This window comes from Ambystoma mexicanum, chromosome 7p (assembly GCF_040938575.1).
Source record: "Ambystoma mexicanum isolate Mex_15411 chromosome 7p, UKY_AmexF1_1, whole genome shotgun sequence".
Classification (NCBI taxonomy): domain Eukaryota; kingdom Metazoa; phylum Chordata; class Amphibia; order Caudata; family Ambystomatidae; genus Ambystoma; species Ambystoma mexicanum.
Window position 1 is genome coordinate 495781601 of NC_090939.1, and position 16192 is coordinate 495797792.

A 16192-nucleotide genomic window follows, 5' to 3' on the forward strand; every position below is an offset into this window, starting at 1 on the left:
GGCGGATATTCGGTGGACATTGCCCCTTCAGAAGGGGGGTTATGCATTTGGACCACTGCTTGCACTTGATTGCGTCTCTGGGTGTCAGCTGTCTGTAGCATGTTTTTAATATCACCAGAGCCTTGATTTTTAGCTTTTGTTGTTTGTTTGGACATCTTAGGTTATGCGTGCTATTCTGACTGCGGCACAAGATTAGGTCTGAAAAGCTGAGATTGTTATTGCGTATTTCTTGTGGTCCTCAGATGGGCATACAGCCTCTTGCCTCTTTGGAAGCACCAATAAGCCAGGTATTTGTCTATGTTCACGCAACGTTCACACTACAGGTTAGGTTTTCAGCTAGCTTTTTACAGGTTCAAGCGGGCACCGGCGACTTCACATGCCCCCAGCGTATACCAGATCTCCTCCGACCCCAAGAACCATAATGCAGTTTGATGTCCTCTTTCGCTTCTCTACAGGCTAGTGCCCAGCTACGATAAGTCAACCAGATGTATTTAGACAGGACTTCACTCAGGTCCTTTCACGAGTGCTTCCTTGATTCTTTGCTTAGTACGGGGATGCCCGAAGTGTGTCTGGGCAGTTTGGGACTTCCCACACCATTTCAAGGGCTGGGCCCGGCATACCATAGCCTTAATTTCTCCCTCCACCAGCCGGCTCGCCTCCTTTTTCCATTGCGTTGGATGTCGCTGCTCCCCAGCATAGGCACCAGACGTTCGGATAACTTCTTCCCAGCTAGCCTGCTCGCTTCTGAAGGTGATGGTAGTCTATGTGGGGCAAGCAGGGTCCCCCACCCTGTGATCCCTCTTATTGCGGAGTCCTGCAGGCGCGGCAAACCCAGCCAACCCGCCTTTCAGGCCTTTGGACAGGCCGCTTCCTCTTACCGCGGCTCGGGTGTATGGCCCCCAACATGCGTCAGGGGAGAGATAGAGAGGGACACCCAGCGGGTCCCCACCTCGCACCCGACTCTGCCCACCAGGACTTCAATATGGGCTGAAAAGCGATTACAAGTACACCGGATCTTGCAGTGTTCTGAATCAGCCACTTATAACTGCACACCTACGGCCGATCACCATGGGAATCACTGCCGCCCAACCACTCTCCAGGACAGACATCTGCTGCCACCTTTAATTACGTCTCTTGTCAGCCCACTCACCTCCGGTCAGCACTGGGTTGCCGGTGCGCAGGATCACCCGCTCTATGGCAGGGCGCCGCTTTCTTTCGTGCTTGGAGAGGTCAGCGATGACGGCTGCATCAGCCGAGCTGCGCCTTCAGTCCGGGGATATGCCACCTATCTGCCGCAGCTTGGTTTCACACTCCGCAGTCCACGGTACGTATTAGAAGGAAGAGGGAGGTCCGCCAGTTCACCCTCCCCTCGTCCGCATCGGACCGCTGTGTATCAAAACAAAGCCAAGGATTGATCACCGGTGGGCATGGTGCTCTGGGTCTCGCTCTCCAGGAATTCCGCCGCCTTCTTCGTCATACGGAGTCCTTGGCGCCGTAAGGTGCTCGCAAGAGCCAAAAGTTCCTTTGCTTTGGATTTGGGTTTCTGCAAGTTCTTAGGATAACAGGTTTTGGCGCATTCTTGCAGAAAGGTCAGCACTCATGTTTTCCAGTCTGTTCTGGGGTTATGGGCCTCCAGCCCCGGCATTCCTAGGATCATCTGGAACTGTGGAGCTCCAATAAGATCAAAAGAGATGTCTTCTCGATGACCGTCCTGAGATATCAGCATAACTTTTTCGATGTGGTGCGTTACTAGTCCAGAGGATAGTTGAGAGCCATCCACTGCAGTTACTTTTTCTGCCTGCGATTTATGCCTACTCGTGCGGCTAGATCCTGATCAATATAGTTACCAACTGCTCCACTGTCGATATACGCCTCCAAGGCGTGTACCCTTGATTGTTGCTGAGGGTGGACTATAAGTACCGGAATGACTAGGTGTGAGGTCTGAACTACTTTCTTTATTTTGCTCGATAAGGGGACCCCTACCCTTGTCGGGCGCTGGAGTTTTCCGGAGCCGAAGCCTGGTCTTGCTCGTTATCGTTATTGTCTGTTGCACCTGCAGCTTTCCTGGGGGGTTTCGTTGGGTAATCTCTCAGAAAGTGTCCAGCCATGCCACAATATAAACAAAGCTGTTGTTACCTCCTTTTTTTCCCTCTCTGCCTTAGACATGGAGTTCCGTAACCCCCAGATTTGCATGGGTTCAGCCGTCTAATGGGCCTTGACTTGGTTATCCCTGGTTCGCATGTAGACTGTTCCGGTCTTGTAATCTACGATCCAGTTGCAACGTCAGATTAATGTACTCTGTACAACCTTCAGGAGGATTGACCACTTGGGATAGCACATCCTTTAATTCCCCACAAAGTCCTCGATAGAATAATATGGTCCTTTTTTCTTCGGGCCAGTTGGTTTGTGCAATGAGGCGATTAAAGGCAGCTATATATGTCAATAATTCCTGATTTCCCTGTCTTAGAGATAATAGTTTGTTATCCAGAGCTTGTCCTTGCGAGTGTCTCGCAAACAACTTTTCCATTTCCTGTTGGAACCCCCCAAAGTTGTGGAGTACTGGGTCATCCTGATCGACCAATGGTATTGACCAGTCTGCAGCACTGCCTCCTAAATACAAAAGTACGAAGGTCACTCTGGAACTGTCATTCGGGAAAGCCCCTGGACGGCAAATAAAGTGTATGCAACACTGATTCATAAATATTGCATATGTGTTGGGGTTACCGGTAAACCGTTCGGGTGGAGCCAATGGTACAGCCCCTGGGAGCACCCCTTGCACTGGTGGTGATGGTGGCAAAGGGGTTGGGGCGATTCCAGGTAACAGAACTTGCCCCGCATGTGTTTGAAGTAACTGCCTTGCCAGTTTGTCGGTTCTTTCTCGTGCAACAATAAGATCCCTTCTTAACGAATTAGTCTCTTGTCAGGAGGCATGTACTTCAGCTCGTAGTTCCCCCAACAACTGGGCCAACCGGTCAGTCTCTGAAGCACAAAACAGACAGCAGTTATTTCATTAAAATTAAAAAATAAGTTATTCCTAGATCTAAGTCCCTATAGATAACTCACTGGCTCTGTGTTCAAATGATCTCATGTCCCTGAATGTTTGGCGCACCCATCCCTAGAAAAGCGATGCTGTGCCGCCTACAAGGGGGTGTAGAGATACTAGCCCTCAGCTCTCTCACTACTTTCCTAAAACAAACTAATTAGGTGCACATTAGTTGGTGGTTGGTTCTCTTCTTTATTTTTACCGCCACCGTCAAAGGGCCTCATTACGACCCAGGCGGTAAGTTACCGCCTGGGCCGTGACTTTACCACCATGGCGTAAACTACGTTTACGCCATGGTGGTTGGCGGACTTACCGCCCCATTCCGAGGTCGGCGGGGCGGTAAGTCCCCAATCCCCATTTACCCTTCCCCATTCCCATTTTTGCCCCATAGGGCATAATGGGAGTGGGGAAGGCGTTAATTACGCCACCGTAAATTACGGTGGCGTAATTAACATCAAGTTCCCTTACCGCCATGGTTTTTTACACCCGCTAGAAGCAGGTGTAAAATCCGCCATGGCGGAAAGGGAACTCGTGATTGGCGGTAAGGGGTCGGCGCAGCTAACGCTGGCGCTAACCCCTTACCGCCAGGGTCGTAATGAGGCCCAATGTGTCTTATGAATAGTGAACTGTTATGGTCATATAGGCCAACTTCAGCTTCAGAAACGATTTTAAAATCTACCAGTTAGTATTCTATTACTGTTAGATCAGGTTAAAATGATGTATGATTATTCAAGCCCTATCTTCAAATGTATGTAGGATCTCAGAGTTGTGGTCATCAGCCTATCAACTCTGAAATTTGTCAACCGGTTTCAGCGGAGTGGATGACTCGCCGCCTTCTTCAGGACAGAGAATCTTGCATTCTCAATGGCACTTTGATTTCTTCACGGGTATCCACTAGGTGGATGAATGGAGAGTTTTCTCGGGGTTTCCCACGGGCAGTCCAGCTTATGTTCTGATCCCTACAGGGTTATAAAAATGGACAAAAAATGGGGGGGAAGGTGTGTTCAGTATACGGGTATATAGAACTCAAGAACTTGTGCAATTACAGTTCAACAGGAGATGTTACCTGTAGTATCACTGATTTCTCACTAGTGTTGATGATTGCTTAGTAGGTTTCCCTTGTGTGCTTCATTGCTTCCTGCTCACATAGCCTACAAAAGAAGGATCCTCATATATCATATTCTCTACTTATAATGTCCTTGGTGTATGAAATCTAATCACAGATAGGCAGTGTCTACAAAACGGCCACATGAAGGTGAAAGTACCTGTAGGGTTTGTGTCACTTCCTCTCAGACGTTTTTCCATTCAAAAGACCCTGAGAAAACTCTCCATTCATCCACCTAGTGGATACCAGAATTGTCTCTTAATCTTAGCTTCAGTTTTTGCAATACCCGGGTGCCCCTCCACTAGGGTATCATGATAACGGGAAATGACTAGCTCTTGTAGTTCCTTATGTGGCAGAAATAGCCACCCTTGGTAATAAGGCAGGTCATTGGTGACAGAGTATTCCGGGCCTTTCTTTACCCAGTCCTGCAGGGCCGTAGGATCAAAGAATTGTTGGATCTTTACCTGAATGTCCTCTAGTGTCTGTAGAGTTGTCATGCCAAGAATCCTTTGTTCAGAAATTATAGGTACTGGTTCTGGGTTCACTTCTGCCTCTCCCATCCCTATTCGGGATAAGGCGTCTGCTTTACCATTCTTACAACCTGGTCGATAGGTTATCACGAAATCGAACTCGGTAAAGAACAATGCCCATCGGAGTTGGCGTGACGATTGGGCCTTGACTGTCTTTAAATACTGTAAGTTCTGGTGATCAGTGATCACAGTAATGGTATGCCTGGCACCGAGAAGATAGTGCCGCCAAGCCTTGAAGGCGGATTTAATGGCTAATAACTCCTTGTCGGTAACTGCATAGTTTAACTCGGGTGCCGAGAACTTTCTGGACCAAAATGCTACTGGGTGAAGCTGGCCAGTTTCAGGGTCCTTTTGAGACAGGACAGCTCCCATGGCAAGACTGGATGCATCAGTTTCCACTATGTATGGAAGTTCAGGGCGCGGGTGCTTTAATACAGGTGCAGATGTGAATTTCGCTTTCAGCTCTTGGAAGGCATTTTCAGCTTCTTCAGTCCACATAAAGCATTTATTTTTTCACAAGAGTGCTGTGATGGGATGTACAACATGTGAAAAATCCGGGAAAATCTGCGGTAGAAATTGGCAAAGCCAAGCATGCTTTGTACTCCTTTAATTGAACTTGGTGATGGCCACTTAAGAGTTGCGTCCACCTTTCGTGAGTCCATTCAGACTCCTCTTGGGGTCAGGATAAACCCAAGGAATTCAACTTCTGGGGCAAGAAAAACACATTTTTCCAGTTTTGCATATAGTTTGTGCTGGCGCAATTTCTCAAGGACTGCTCGGACATGCTTCACATGGTCAGATTCTGAAGAAGAGTATATTTGAATATCATTGATCTATACGACAACACAAACGTCAATGAGTTCACGAAGGACATCGTTCATGAAGTATTGGAAGGCTGCTGGTGCATTGCACAACCCGAAAGGCATCACCTGGTATTCGAATAACCCATACTTAGTGCGAAAAGCAGTCTTCCATTCATCGCCCTCTTTTACACGTACCAGATGGTATCCCCCCCGGAGATTTAGCTTAGTGTATATGCAAGCGTCCTTCACTTGGTCTAGTAGTTCAGGGATCAGAGGCAATGGTTATCGGTTCTTAACAGTTATCTGGTTCAATGCGTGGTAGTCTATGCACGTTCTGAGGTCACCTTCCTTTTTGGGCACGAAGAACAAAGCTGAAGATGCAGGGGACTTGGATAGGCGAATGAAGCCATTAGCAAGGTACTGGTCTAAGTATTGTCGTAGGTGAAGGTTCTCAGGTTCCGTAAGGGCGTAGATCCTGCTACAAGGGGGTTGTGCACCGGGTATGAGATCGATTTGACAATTGTACGATCTGTGAGGTGGTAAGGTGTTTGCCTGTTCTTTTTGGAAGACATCCTGGAATTCTTGGTATTCTGGAGGTAGTTGCACGATTGCTGTGGTTACTTGGGCCAGGCCTGCGTTCAGATTCTTCTTTGGGTACCAGGTTTGTGCACAATCCGGGAAGGTTATTCTCTTCTCTCGCCAATCAATACAAGGATTATGTGTTTCCAACCAAGGTATCCCCAGTAGTATTTGGAACTGTGGGGCTTTGATTAGATCAAACACAATAGTCTCTCGATGCCCATCCTGACCCAATAGTGTCATCTCTGCGGTGGAATGAGTTACAGGCCCAGAGGCAATTTCAGTTCCATCGACTGTGGTGATGACATCTGAGGTGGTTTTTCGGCAGAGAGGTAGATTCATCCTGGAAGCCAATTTGTAGTCCACATAGTTTCCTATGGCCCCGCTATCAATGTATGCCCTTCCTGCGTGCATACGCGATGGCTCCCTTAGATCTACAAGGACCATTGGTATGATGAAATGCGAGGTCTGAGTATCCTTCTTCAAGCTCGGCAAGCGGACCTCTACGCTTGTCGGGCGTGGTCGTTTCCCGAGTCTGACTCCATATGGCTTTTATCAGCAGCTCCTACCACCTTCTTGGGTGGTTTTACAGGGCAATCCCATAGAAAATGCCCAGAAGTTCCACAATATAGACACAATTGCATTTGCCGTCTCCTTTCTCTTTCCTTCTGGGTTAAGGGTCCTTTAAACCCTCTGATTTGCATGGGTTCTGAAGCATCTGCTCCTTTGGGGTTAGCGTGGGTCTTGACCAACACCTGATTCTCAAACTTGGCTCGATCAGCCTTTCTGTTCTGAAGTCTGTGATCTAACTGGACCACTAAGTCTATATATTCAGCGAAGTCTTGAGGTGGGTTCACGACTTGAGCCAAGACATCCTTGAGTTCTCCTCGAAGCCCTCGATGAAATAACGTGATTCTTTTTACCCCAGGCCATCCAGTTTCCACTATCAACCTATTAAAGGTCGCGATGTAGGATAGAAGGTCCTGGTTACCTTGTCGTAGGGACAAAAGTTCGTTATTCAGGGCCTGTCCTTGGGAGTGCCGGGCAAATAGTCTTTCCATGCTCATTTGAAAGCCCTGAAAATCCCTAGGAATTGGGTCATCCTGAGTAACTAGTGGAATTGACCAATCAGCTGCACTGCCGCTGAGATATGACAATATGAAGGCTACCTTGGCTTGATTGTTTGGGAAGGCTCCGGGTCTGCATAAAGAGTGCAAGCGGCATTGGTTCATAAACACGCCAAACCTTTTGGGATCTCCGGCAAAGCGTTCGGGCGGAGCTAATGGACTACTTCCTGGTAGGTTTATTTGCACAGGGTTACTCAATGACACAGGAGCTGGATTCCCCCCGGGACCTGGTAGGGGTGCTTCTCCAGCCTGGCTTTGCAGTAGTTGCCTAGCAAGGTCATCAGTTCGCTCCTTTGACAAAATCAGTTCTCGCCTAAGAGCATTGGTTTCTTGACGGGCGGAATGCACTTCAGCCCTCAGTTCCCCTAGTAATTGGGCCAATTGGTCAGTTTCTGAGGTATCCATAATGCCCGGGTGGGAATTTGTGGGTAGGCTTCGCATTCTGTTACGCTCACCTGGCTCCCACAGGGCCGTCGATCTGAACTGGACAGCTGCGGCCTCCACCATTGTGACGCGTAGTGCCGAGATGACGGACTGGACTGGCCCACCTAGCTTTGTTTGCTTGGCCCGTAGGAATATTCTTCTGCAAATGGAGAAAGGGAATTAACCACCCGTGGAGTTGAGCGTTAACCCTCCCCCACTCCCGCTGTTCTCCCCACTGATCACCTTTGATGTCCACTCTTATAGTCTCACCTGATGGTTTGGAAAGATGAGCTCTCCATCCTGAATTGAATGCAGGGGTGCGTTGATAACCAGTTGCTTCACTGGCTCGAAGAAATTGGTGAGTTCCAGAAAAATATTAACTCTGAGATTCCAGGCAAGATGCCGTAGGCATGTAATTCCTAAGAGTTCAAATGTCTGACTTTCACTCTTGTCCGATTCCTTGCAGGTTGCAGCTTGACACTAGCGAAGAGTTCCTCATGGCAACCCGTAATATTCAGGTAAGGATTTGTATTATCCAACACAGTTCGATAAAATAATGTCAATATGTAACCTGTTGCTTTCTCCCTTATTCAGGCGCTGAGAGAAAATATGAAGTCTCGGGGAATAATGCCTCCGGCGGTAAAATCAGGTAAGTCTATTGTGGTGAGGAGGTTTCCCCTCGTTTGTCCCTTTGTTTCACCTTGCTGTCCTTTTGTTTCCCCTTAGGGGCCGGGTTCGGCGAGGATGCAGTGGAAGCTGCGCCGACCCGTGAAGAGGAATAGTACCCCCGGTGGTAAAATCAGGTAAGTCTATGGGGGGTAACTAATATTGCCTCTGTGTATTCCCTTGGCTCACCTTGCTGTTCTTGTCTTCCCCTTAGGTGCCGGAGTGCGGCGGGAGCATGCCGAAGGATGCGGTGGAATGTGAAGATGCTGCGAAGGCCGGTGAGTTCAGCGCGGCGCTGCTGCAGGCAACGTAACACGCATAAAATAACTTCTTTCTTCCAGCTCGAAGGCGCGATGGATCGGGAATTCAGGTAAGGATTAAAAGTATTGCTCTTGTTCTAACCTTTTCTCCTTCTCTCACCTTTTTCTAGGAGCTCTAGACTCGAGGCGGGCATGGCAGAAGAATGGATGCAGACTTGCAGGCACGGTGAGCGTTACGCTGCTGGATGCAGAATAACGCGAAGTGTGTGCTGCTCTTCGGGCGTGGTTTAAATAGCCTCCAAAGTAGTCCCAGGTAAGTATTCCTCCCGAGCCCCACCCGAGTAAAAAAATAGTCCCTTAGGTAAAGTAGTCCCTTCCAAGCCTCCTTTGGCTTGGAGCTCTTGCACCATGGTCTGCAACAGTTGAGTTTGCAGCATGGTCTGCATCAGGTAAGCTTTAATCTATGAGCCTGGCGCCTATGGCACCAGGACTGACTCTCCATATGAGCCTGGCACCATAGGGGCCAGGACTGCACCCAAATAGCCCCTAGCAGGTGTTGTTGGGTTTGCTTAGTATAACTTGATGCCTGCTTCCTGGGTTGCTGGACTTGGTCTGGGTTCCCGGGGGTAGGCATCATGACAGCCCTTGGTCGTGAACCTTTCTAAGACAGTACTGACACAAGACCAAGTACGAGTACTAGAGAAAGGGCTCTCATATGTACCTACCACCATCATGATCCATTCCAAACCAGAATTGAGCTAACCCAGCTCATGAGAAAAATTTGGTTGAAACAGTACTTTTCGAAGAATATATATGAAGGAACACGCGATGTCACACAGTTACACAACAAATCGACATTTTATCCGCCCCCACATGAAATCTCAGCAGAGTCACTCACCTTCGAGAAGGTTATTTTGAAAAAACTCGAAACCATCGAGAAGGAGGAGCATAAACATTTCAATAACATGACCAAGAAAGAAACATCAGCCCTGAAGGAACTGAAAACCAACAATGAGATAATAATAAAATCTGCTGATAAAGGGAGCGCCATTGTTGTCATGAATAAAGAAGACTATGACAAGATGGTTGCTACATTGACTGAGGACAAGAATACTTACCGGAAACTGGGCAGTGACCCAACAGAAAGACTAAGACTTCTCATTAACCCCATCATCGAAGAAGCTTTGGCAGAAGGCCATATTAGTGCTAAAGAAGCAGACTTTTTGTGTCCAAAATATCCTAAATTTCCAGACTTTTACACACTCCCAAAAATCCACAAGGGGACTACTCCACCTCCAGGTAGACCAATAATGTCAGGCATTGGGTCTATTTTAGAACCCTTGTCACAATTTGTTGACTTTTTTCTGCAAAACGAGGTACCAAAAATGCGGTCTTATACCAAGGACACTACATCAGTCCTTACATACCTTGAACATCTACGGTTGGACAATCCAGATATTCTGATTGTCACTATGGATATAGAATCATTATATTCGAAGATCCCCCAGTTGTAGACCCTCAGAGTAGTCAAAAGGATTTTAGAAGAGAAGATAGGAACTTTAGATATGCCCATCAATCTCATTCTACAGCTACCTGAGATCGCACTTACTAAATATTTCTTTCTTAAAGAGAACACATACTATGAACAAATAGCTGGGACAGCGATGGGGGCAACATTTGCTCCGACTGGCCAATTTGTATGTTGCATCCTTTGACGAAAAACACATTTATCCTGAAAATAATCCCTTCTTAAAAAACATTGTGAGTTGGCGGCGTTAAATCGACGACATTCTGATGTTTTTTTAGGGTGACATCAATACCCTAAATGAGTTTATTATATGGCTAAATGGCCGTGATCTATTTTTGAAATTCACACATGAGGCTGGTAAAACCGAAGCAACATTCCTTGATCTCACTATCAAAAGAACAGGACACACCTTTGAAACCACGGTGTTTCGGAAGCCCACAGATAGAAATTTCCTTCTAGGAATATACTAGCTTCCATCAGAGGTCACTCAAGGAGAATTTACCTTTTGGGCAGTTTCTCCGCATCAGGAGAAATTGCTCTACCATAATGGAGTATGACAAACAGGCTGAAAGACTGACATCTAATCTGAGAGAAAGGAACTACCCAAAGAAGATCATTAGACAAGCACGGAAGAGGGCCAGAAATATCCCCAGAGAAGTAACCCTCACACAACATGGCAAAAAGGAACAGGGATCAGATGTCATCACGGCAGTTTTCAGCCACTCCCCGGTCATTAACCTCCTTAAAAAAGAAATTCAAAAATCGTGGCACCTTTTGAACCTTGAGGATCACAATTTACCAGCACCACTCTTTGCAATCAAAAGAAGGAAAAATCTCAGAGAAAGTCTGGTGCATACATATCAAGAAATAAAACCTCCTGAAACTAACACTATTTGGAACACGCAAAAACCGTTGGGAGATGCTCCCTGTGGAAACTGTTCAGTATGTCAATTTACTAAAAGAACCACCACAGTTGATATTGGTTGGCAATACCCGTGGGAACAGAGAAGCTTTACAAATTGTAACACTGCAAATGTGGTGTACCTCATTCAGTGTCCATGTAAGATGAAATACATTGGCATGACAACACGTGCCATAAAAACAAGGATCTGTGAACACAGATCAAACATCAGGACCAAACTAGCTACTGCCCCACTAGTAGAACACTACATGTTAAAGCAGCACTCGGAAAATGATTTAACATGGACGATCTTGGAGAAAGTCACTGTACCAAAAAGAGGTGGTAACCTAGCGTCATTACTACTAAGAAGAGAACAAATGTGGATTTTTAAACTTCGCAGTCACAAGAGTGGCCTAAATGAAGAAATCTGCTGGCAAACACTAGCCGTGCAATAACGCATAAGACCTAAGCATAAGAGATGACCGCGGGGCCAACAATCAGCCATGCATAAGATCCCCAATATACACTACTATGATTCCCCAATATACACTACAATGCTGCCTTGCATCAAAGATATTGCATGTTTTTTCACTCTGTGCAATAACCTTCACAAGCATTTACAACCTTTACGTAGATGGTACACCTTTCGGACGTTTTTCCATTCAAAAGTAACATTACGATCGCTAACTGTGTCAGGTTTGCATATTGGCCCACTGGACGTACACTCCAACTAGTCTGTGGTTGAGGTCCCAGTCCGCTCCTTTTATTACATATCTTTCACCAGCACAAGACAACAGTTTTGACATCCACGTCTAATAAATGTAAGAACGAACACTGCATCGATAGCAGACTATGGGCGAGGCTCTAAACGGAGCATAGCCTCTATTAGCATGTGACTACAATTTATATATCAACGCCAAATCAATATAAAATTTAACACTGCCAAGACAGCAGAATTTGGGCGAGGGTCCAGTTCCCACAACTCTTATTAGCACAAGACAATAGTCATTACATCCATGCTCAGTATAGGGAAGACCCAACATTGCTTAGACAGCAGCACTGTCCGTAATGGGACGGCTGATACTTTGAAACCACATCTCCCAACTGCCCCAGTGCTTTTCTGCAGTTCTCGAGCTAGACACGTGATCGTGTGGACGAGAATGCACAGAACCTCACTGGCGCAATAATACGATCGCTACCACGTTGCGGGATGTTGCTAGACCTCAGGCATCACGTGATCACGCGAGGCCGTGCGAGTGAATAGAAACGCAGCATCACTCGGCGTCCGCGACTGCTGACAGACGGCAGACGGTTTGGTGATTTACAACGGGAGAAACAATCCAGCCACGTCCAGGTAAGAGACCACAGGGACTTCACATAAACCATAGAACACGGACAAAGTATCCGTTGCAACTCAATCATGCAGACCAGTGCGGCTCATAGACACGGTCACAGTAATATGCACGAAAGAATTCATAGTAGCACTTCGCTAACGCTACGTTATATTTGAGCAAGACTAATATTGACCCCTTATGGTCTCCTATCCACAGCTCCCCTACACTGAAGTATGATGAGTGCCTGACGCAAACTATGATGCCAGTACACCACACCCAAAAAAGCCTGAGAGGAAGGGACACGAACCCTACAGGTACTTTCACCTTCATGTGGCCGTTTTGTAGACACTGCCTATCTGTGATAAGATTTCATACACCAAGGAAATTATAAGTAGAGAATATGATATATGAGGACCCTTTTTTTGTAGGCTATGTGAGCAGGAAGCAATGAAGCACACAAGGGAAACCTACTAAGCAATCATCAACACTAGTGAGAAATCAGTGATACTACAGGTAACATCTCCTGTTGAACTGTAATTGCACAAGTTCTTGAGTTCTATATACCCGTATACTGAACACTCCTTCCCCCCTTTTTTGTCCATTTTTATAACCCCACAGGGATCAGAACATAAGCTGTACTGCCCGTGGGAAACCCAGAGAAAACTCTCCATTCATCCACCTAGTGGATAGCCGTGAAGAAATCAAAGTGCCATTGAGAATGCAAGATACTCTGTCCCGAAGAAGGCGGCGAGTCATCCACTCCGCTGAAACCGGTTGACAAATTTCAGAGTTGATAGGCTGATGACCATAACTCCGAGATCCTACATACATTTGAAGATAGGGCTCGAATAATCATACATCATTTTAACCTGATCTAACAGTAATAGGATACTAACTGGTAGATTTTAAAATCGTTTCTGAAGCTGAAGTTGGTCTGTATGACCATAACAGTTTACTATTTATAAGACACATTGACGGTGGCGGTAAAAATAAAGAAGAGAACCGACCACCAACTAATGTGCACATAATTAGTTTGTTTTAGGAAAGTAGTGAGAGAGCTGAGGGCTAGTATCTCTACACGCCCTTGTAGGCGGCACAGCATCGCTTTTCTAGGGATGGGTGTGCCAAACATTCAGGGACATGAGATAATTTGAACACAGGGCCAGTGAGTTATCTATAGGGACTCAGATCCAGGAATAACTTATTTTTTAATGAAATAACTACTGTCTGTTTTGTGCTACATAGATTGGAGTGTAGACAAGTAGTGGAAGCCCTTTGACTTCTACTGTCAATAGCAGTCTCTGAAGCATACATAACGCCCAGGCAGAGATTCAGAGAGGCTTCGCGTTCTGTTACGCTCACCTGGTCTCCGCGGAGGGGTTGGGACGCGGTTGGACCCTCCCTAGACCTGGCTCCCGTGGATCAGCTCTCTTCCCCAGCCACTGCGTTATCGAGGACCCAGGATACTGGTTCTGCTCCTGAGAGAGGATAAGAGACGGTGAAAATGGCGTGGTGACGTCGGGATTCCCCTCAACCCTTTCGCGCCAGAAGTTTGTGAGCAAGAGTTTGACCATGCAGGCTCACCTGTTTTGATTGAAAGATGAGCTCTCCGTCCTCCTTTCTTCCAGCAGGAGCGCTGTAGATGGACCAAGTTGCGTCACTGGTCCTTGGCGTTATTGTTCATATTGATTGTGTTAATCTTCCTCCATGATTATTGTCCGTAACCCAATATTGTCCTTTCTCTCTCCCTTAGGTATGAAGATGACCCAGGAACGTGTGATGACAAAGTCTACTCCGGAGGAGCTACCAGAGGTAAGTGGCCTCTACCTGAAGCTCTTTGCTTAGAGTATGAAAGTCTATGCATGTGCTAACCTTGTGTTTCCTTTCCCTTTGCAGGTGCTGCTGATCGGTGCTTGATGGGCGGTTTCCGAACTTCTACAGGCGGCCAGAGCTGAAGATCCCTGAGGATGGTGCGTCGGGAGAAGATCCCGTGTTGATGGAATTTCGGGACTGGTAAGGGTGCCGGCCGGCACTCTCGAGGGGCTGCAGTTCCTTGTAAGATATGCACGTGGCTGCAGAAGGGGAAGCGATAGCAGTGCTTCCAGCGATGGTGCGACTGACTCAGGTAAGAGGCACTCGTAGTTGCAGAAGTGAAGCGATAACAGTGCTTCCAGCGATGATGCGGCTGACCCAGGTAAGATGCGTGCGTAGTTGCAGAAGTGAAGCGATGGCAGTGCTTCCAGCGATGGCGTGGCTGACTTCAAGGTAAGATGCTGGTGGGTCCGGTGTCGGAGGATACACGTGCTGAAACAGGTAAGGTCTTCTGAACGGCGGTAAGCATTACGCTGCTCTAGCAGACTAACGTGAAGCACCAGCATGCGGGTGGGGCCGGCCCCACCTTGCCCCTCCTCCTGCCTTCTGCACGTGCCTTCCATGCATTGCTAGGGCCCCGCCTTGACCAGATGCACGTGCCTTCAGCAGTCTGTGTGCAAAGCACACTTTATAATGAGCTTGGTGGCAAAGGCGCCAAGACTGGGTCCATTAGGACCCTGCAGGGTGTAAAATAACTGGCCAATGACCAGTGGCCATGACACTAGCATCCTTGTTTTCCTTCTCATGTTTTTCTCTCCTCGCCTCCTGGGCTTTCCCCATCTTCCTCATTGTCTATTTTCATGGCCCTGCTGTCTTCCTCTTCTGCTTTACCAAATTTGTGTCAGGCCTGTTCTTTTGCAAACCTTTTCCATCGTCTTAACCTGCAGCAGTCCTACTGAAACATGTTGCAGTGGAGAAGTAAGGAATTACTGCACCTGCCAACCTTTCAGAAGTGTGCTGCAGATAAAGAATTGATTGGCACTGTGGAAAAAATGCAGAAGCGAGCCTTGCGGGACTGTGGTCAGTGAATAAACGCAATAGACACGCTGCAGTGTGGGATGAAGCAGACTAAGAAAAACAAAACCCGATACCTTTTAAGTGGAGGAAGAGTTTACCGACTCGGATGGACGAAGTGGCAGGGATACACAGAAAGTTTCCATCTAAACTACGGGTGGTCGTTGAAAGGTACCAGCGTGATAAGTACTTGCCTGTTTTGCACAAAACTACGTTTTTTGTTTCCGAAGACTTCACAATGAAGAAGTTTGTCACCATCATTTGATGCCAGATTGCTTTAACAGCACTGCAAGCTTTTTTCTCTTATGGTGAACAACAAATACTCGGCCACAATGTCTCTCACCATGTCCGAGGTGTACTGGGATCAAAAGAACGAAGATGACTTGCGCTTCGCAGCAGATGTTTGGTTGCGGCTTGCCTACCAATGTCAACAAGCACACTTGAGTAATATGGGACCAATGACAATCGAGTTTTATCTAGTAAAAATGTTTTTTAAAGCAGCCTTTCTGCACCAGTTTTTGTAAGGCATGTCAACAATTTGTGCCAAAAGCAATTATTTGCTATGTAGGCTACTGCTGAAAAGTCGGAATGGATTTTGATCGCATTTGATGCCCTTGCTTAGCCAGTCTCACCAGTCTGTTAATCACTTAGATTTTAAGCAGCACTGTTGTCCTTCTATACAACTTCTAAAAAAGAAAATGTCTTTGCCTTTTGACCCCAGTGAGTACCGAGCCTTCTGTCATCCGTGTGGATGCGGGGTGTGGTCTGTGCCAACTGCCAGGCAGCAATAGTCAGGGAAGTGAGGGTGCCTGATGGCTTGAGTGTTTAATGCCCCTGCTATGGCCGGTTGGGTTAGGCAGGTCTCGGGTGTGGCTATTTAGAATGTCAGTGTGATGCTGTGATGCTGGTGGCATCTATATGCTGACTTGACAGTAGTTCTGAGTATCCTCCATTTTGGGATACCCAGGCCCTGCCATAGAAATCAGGAGATTCCTGACTGAAGGCAA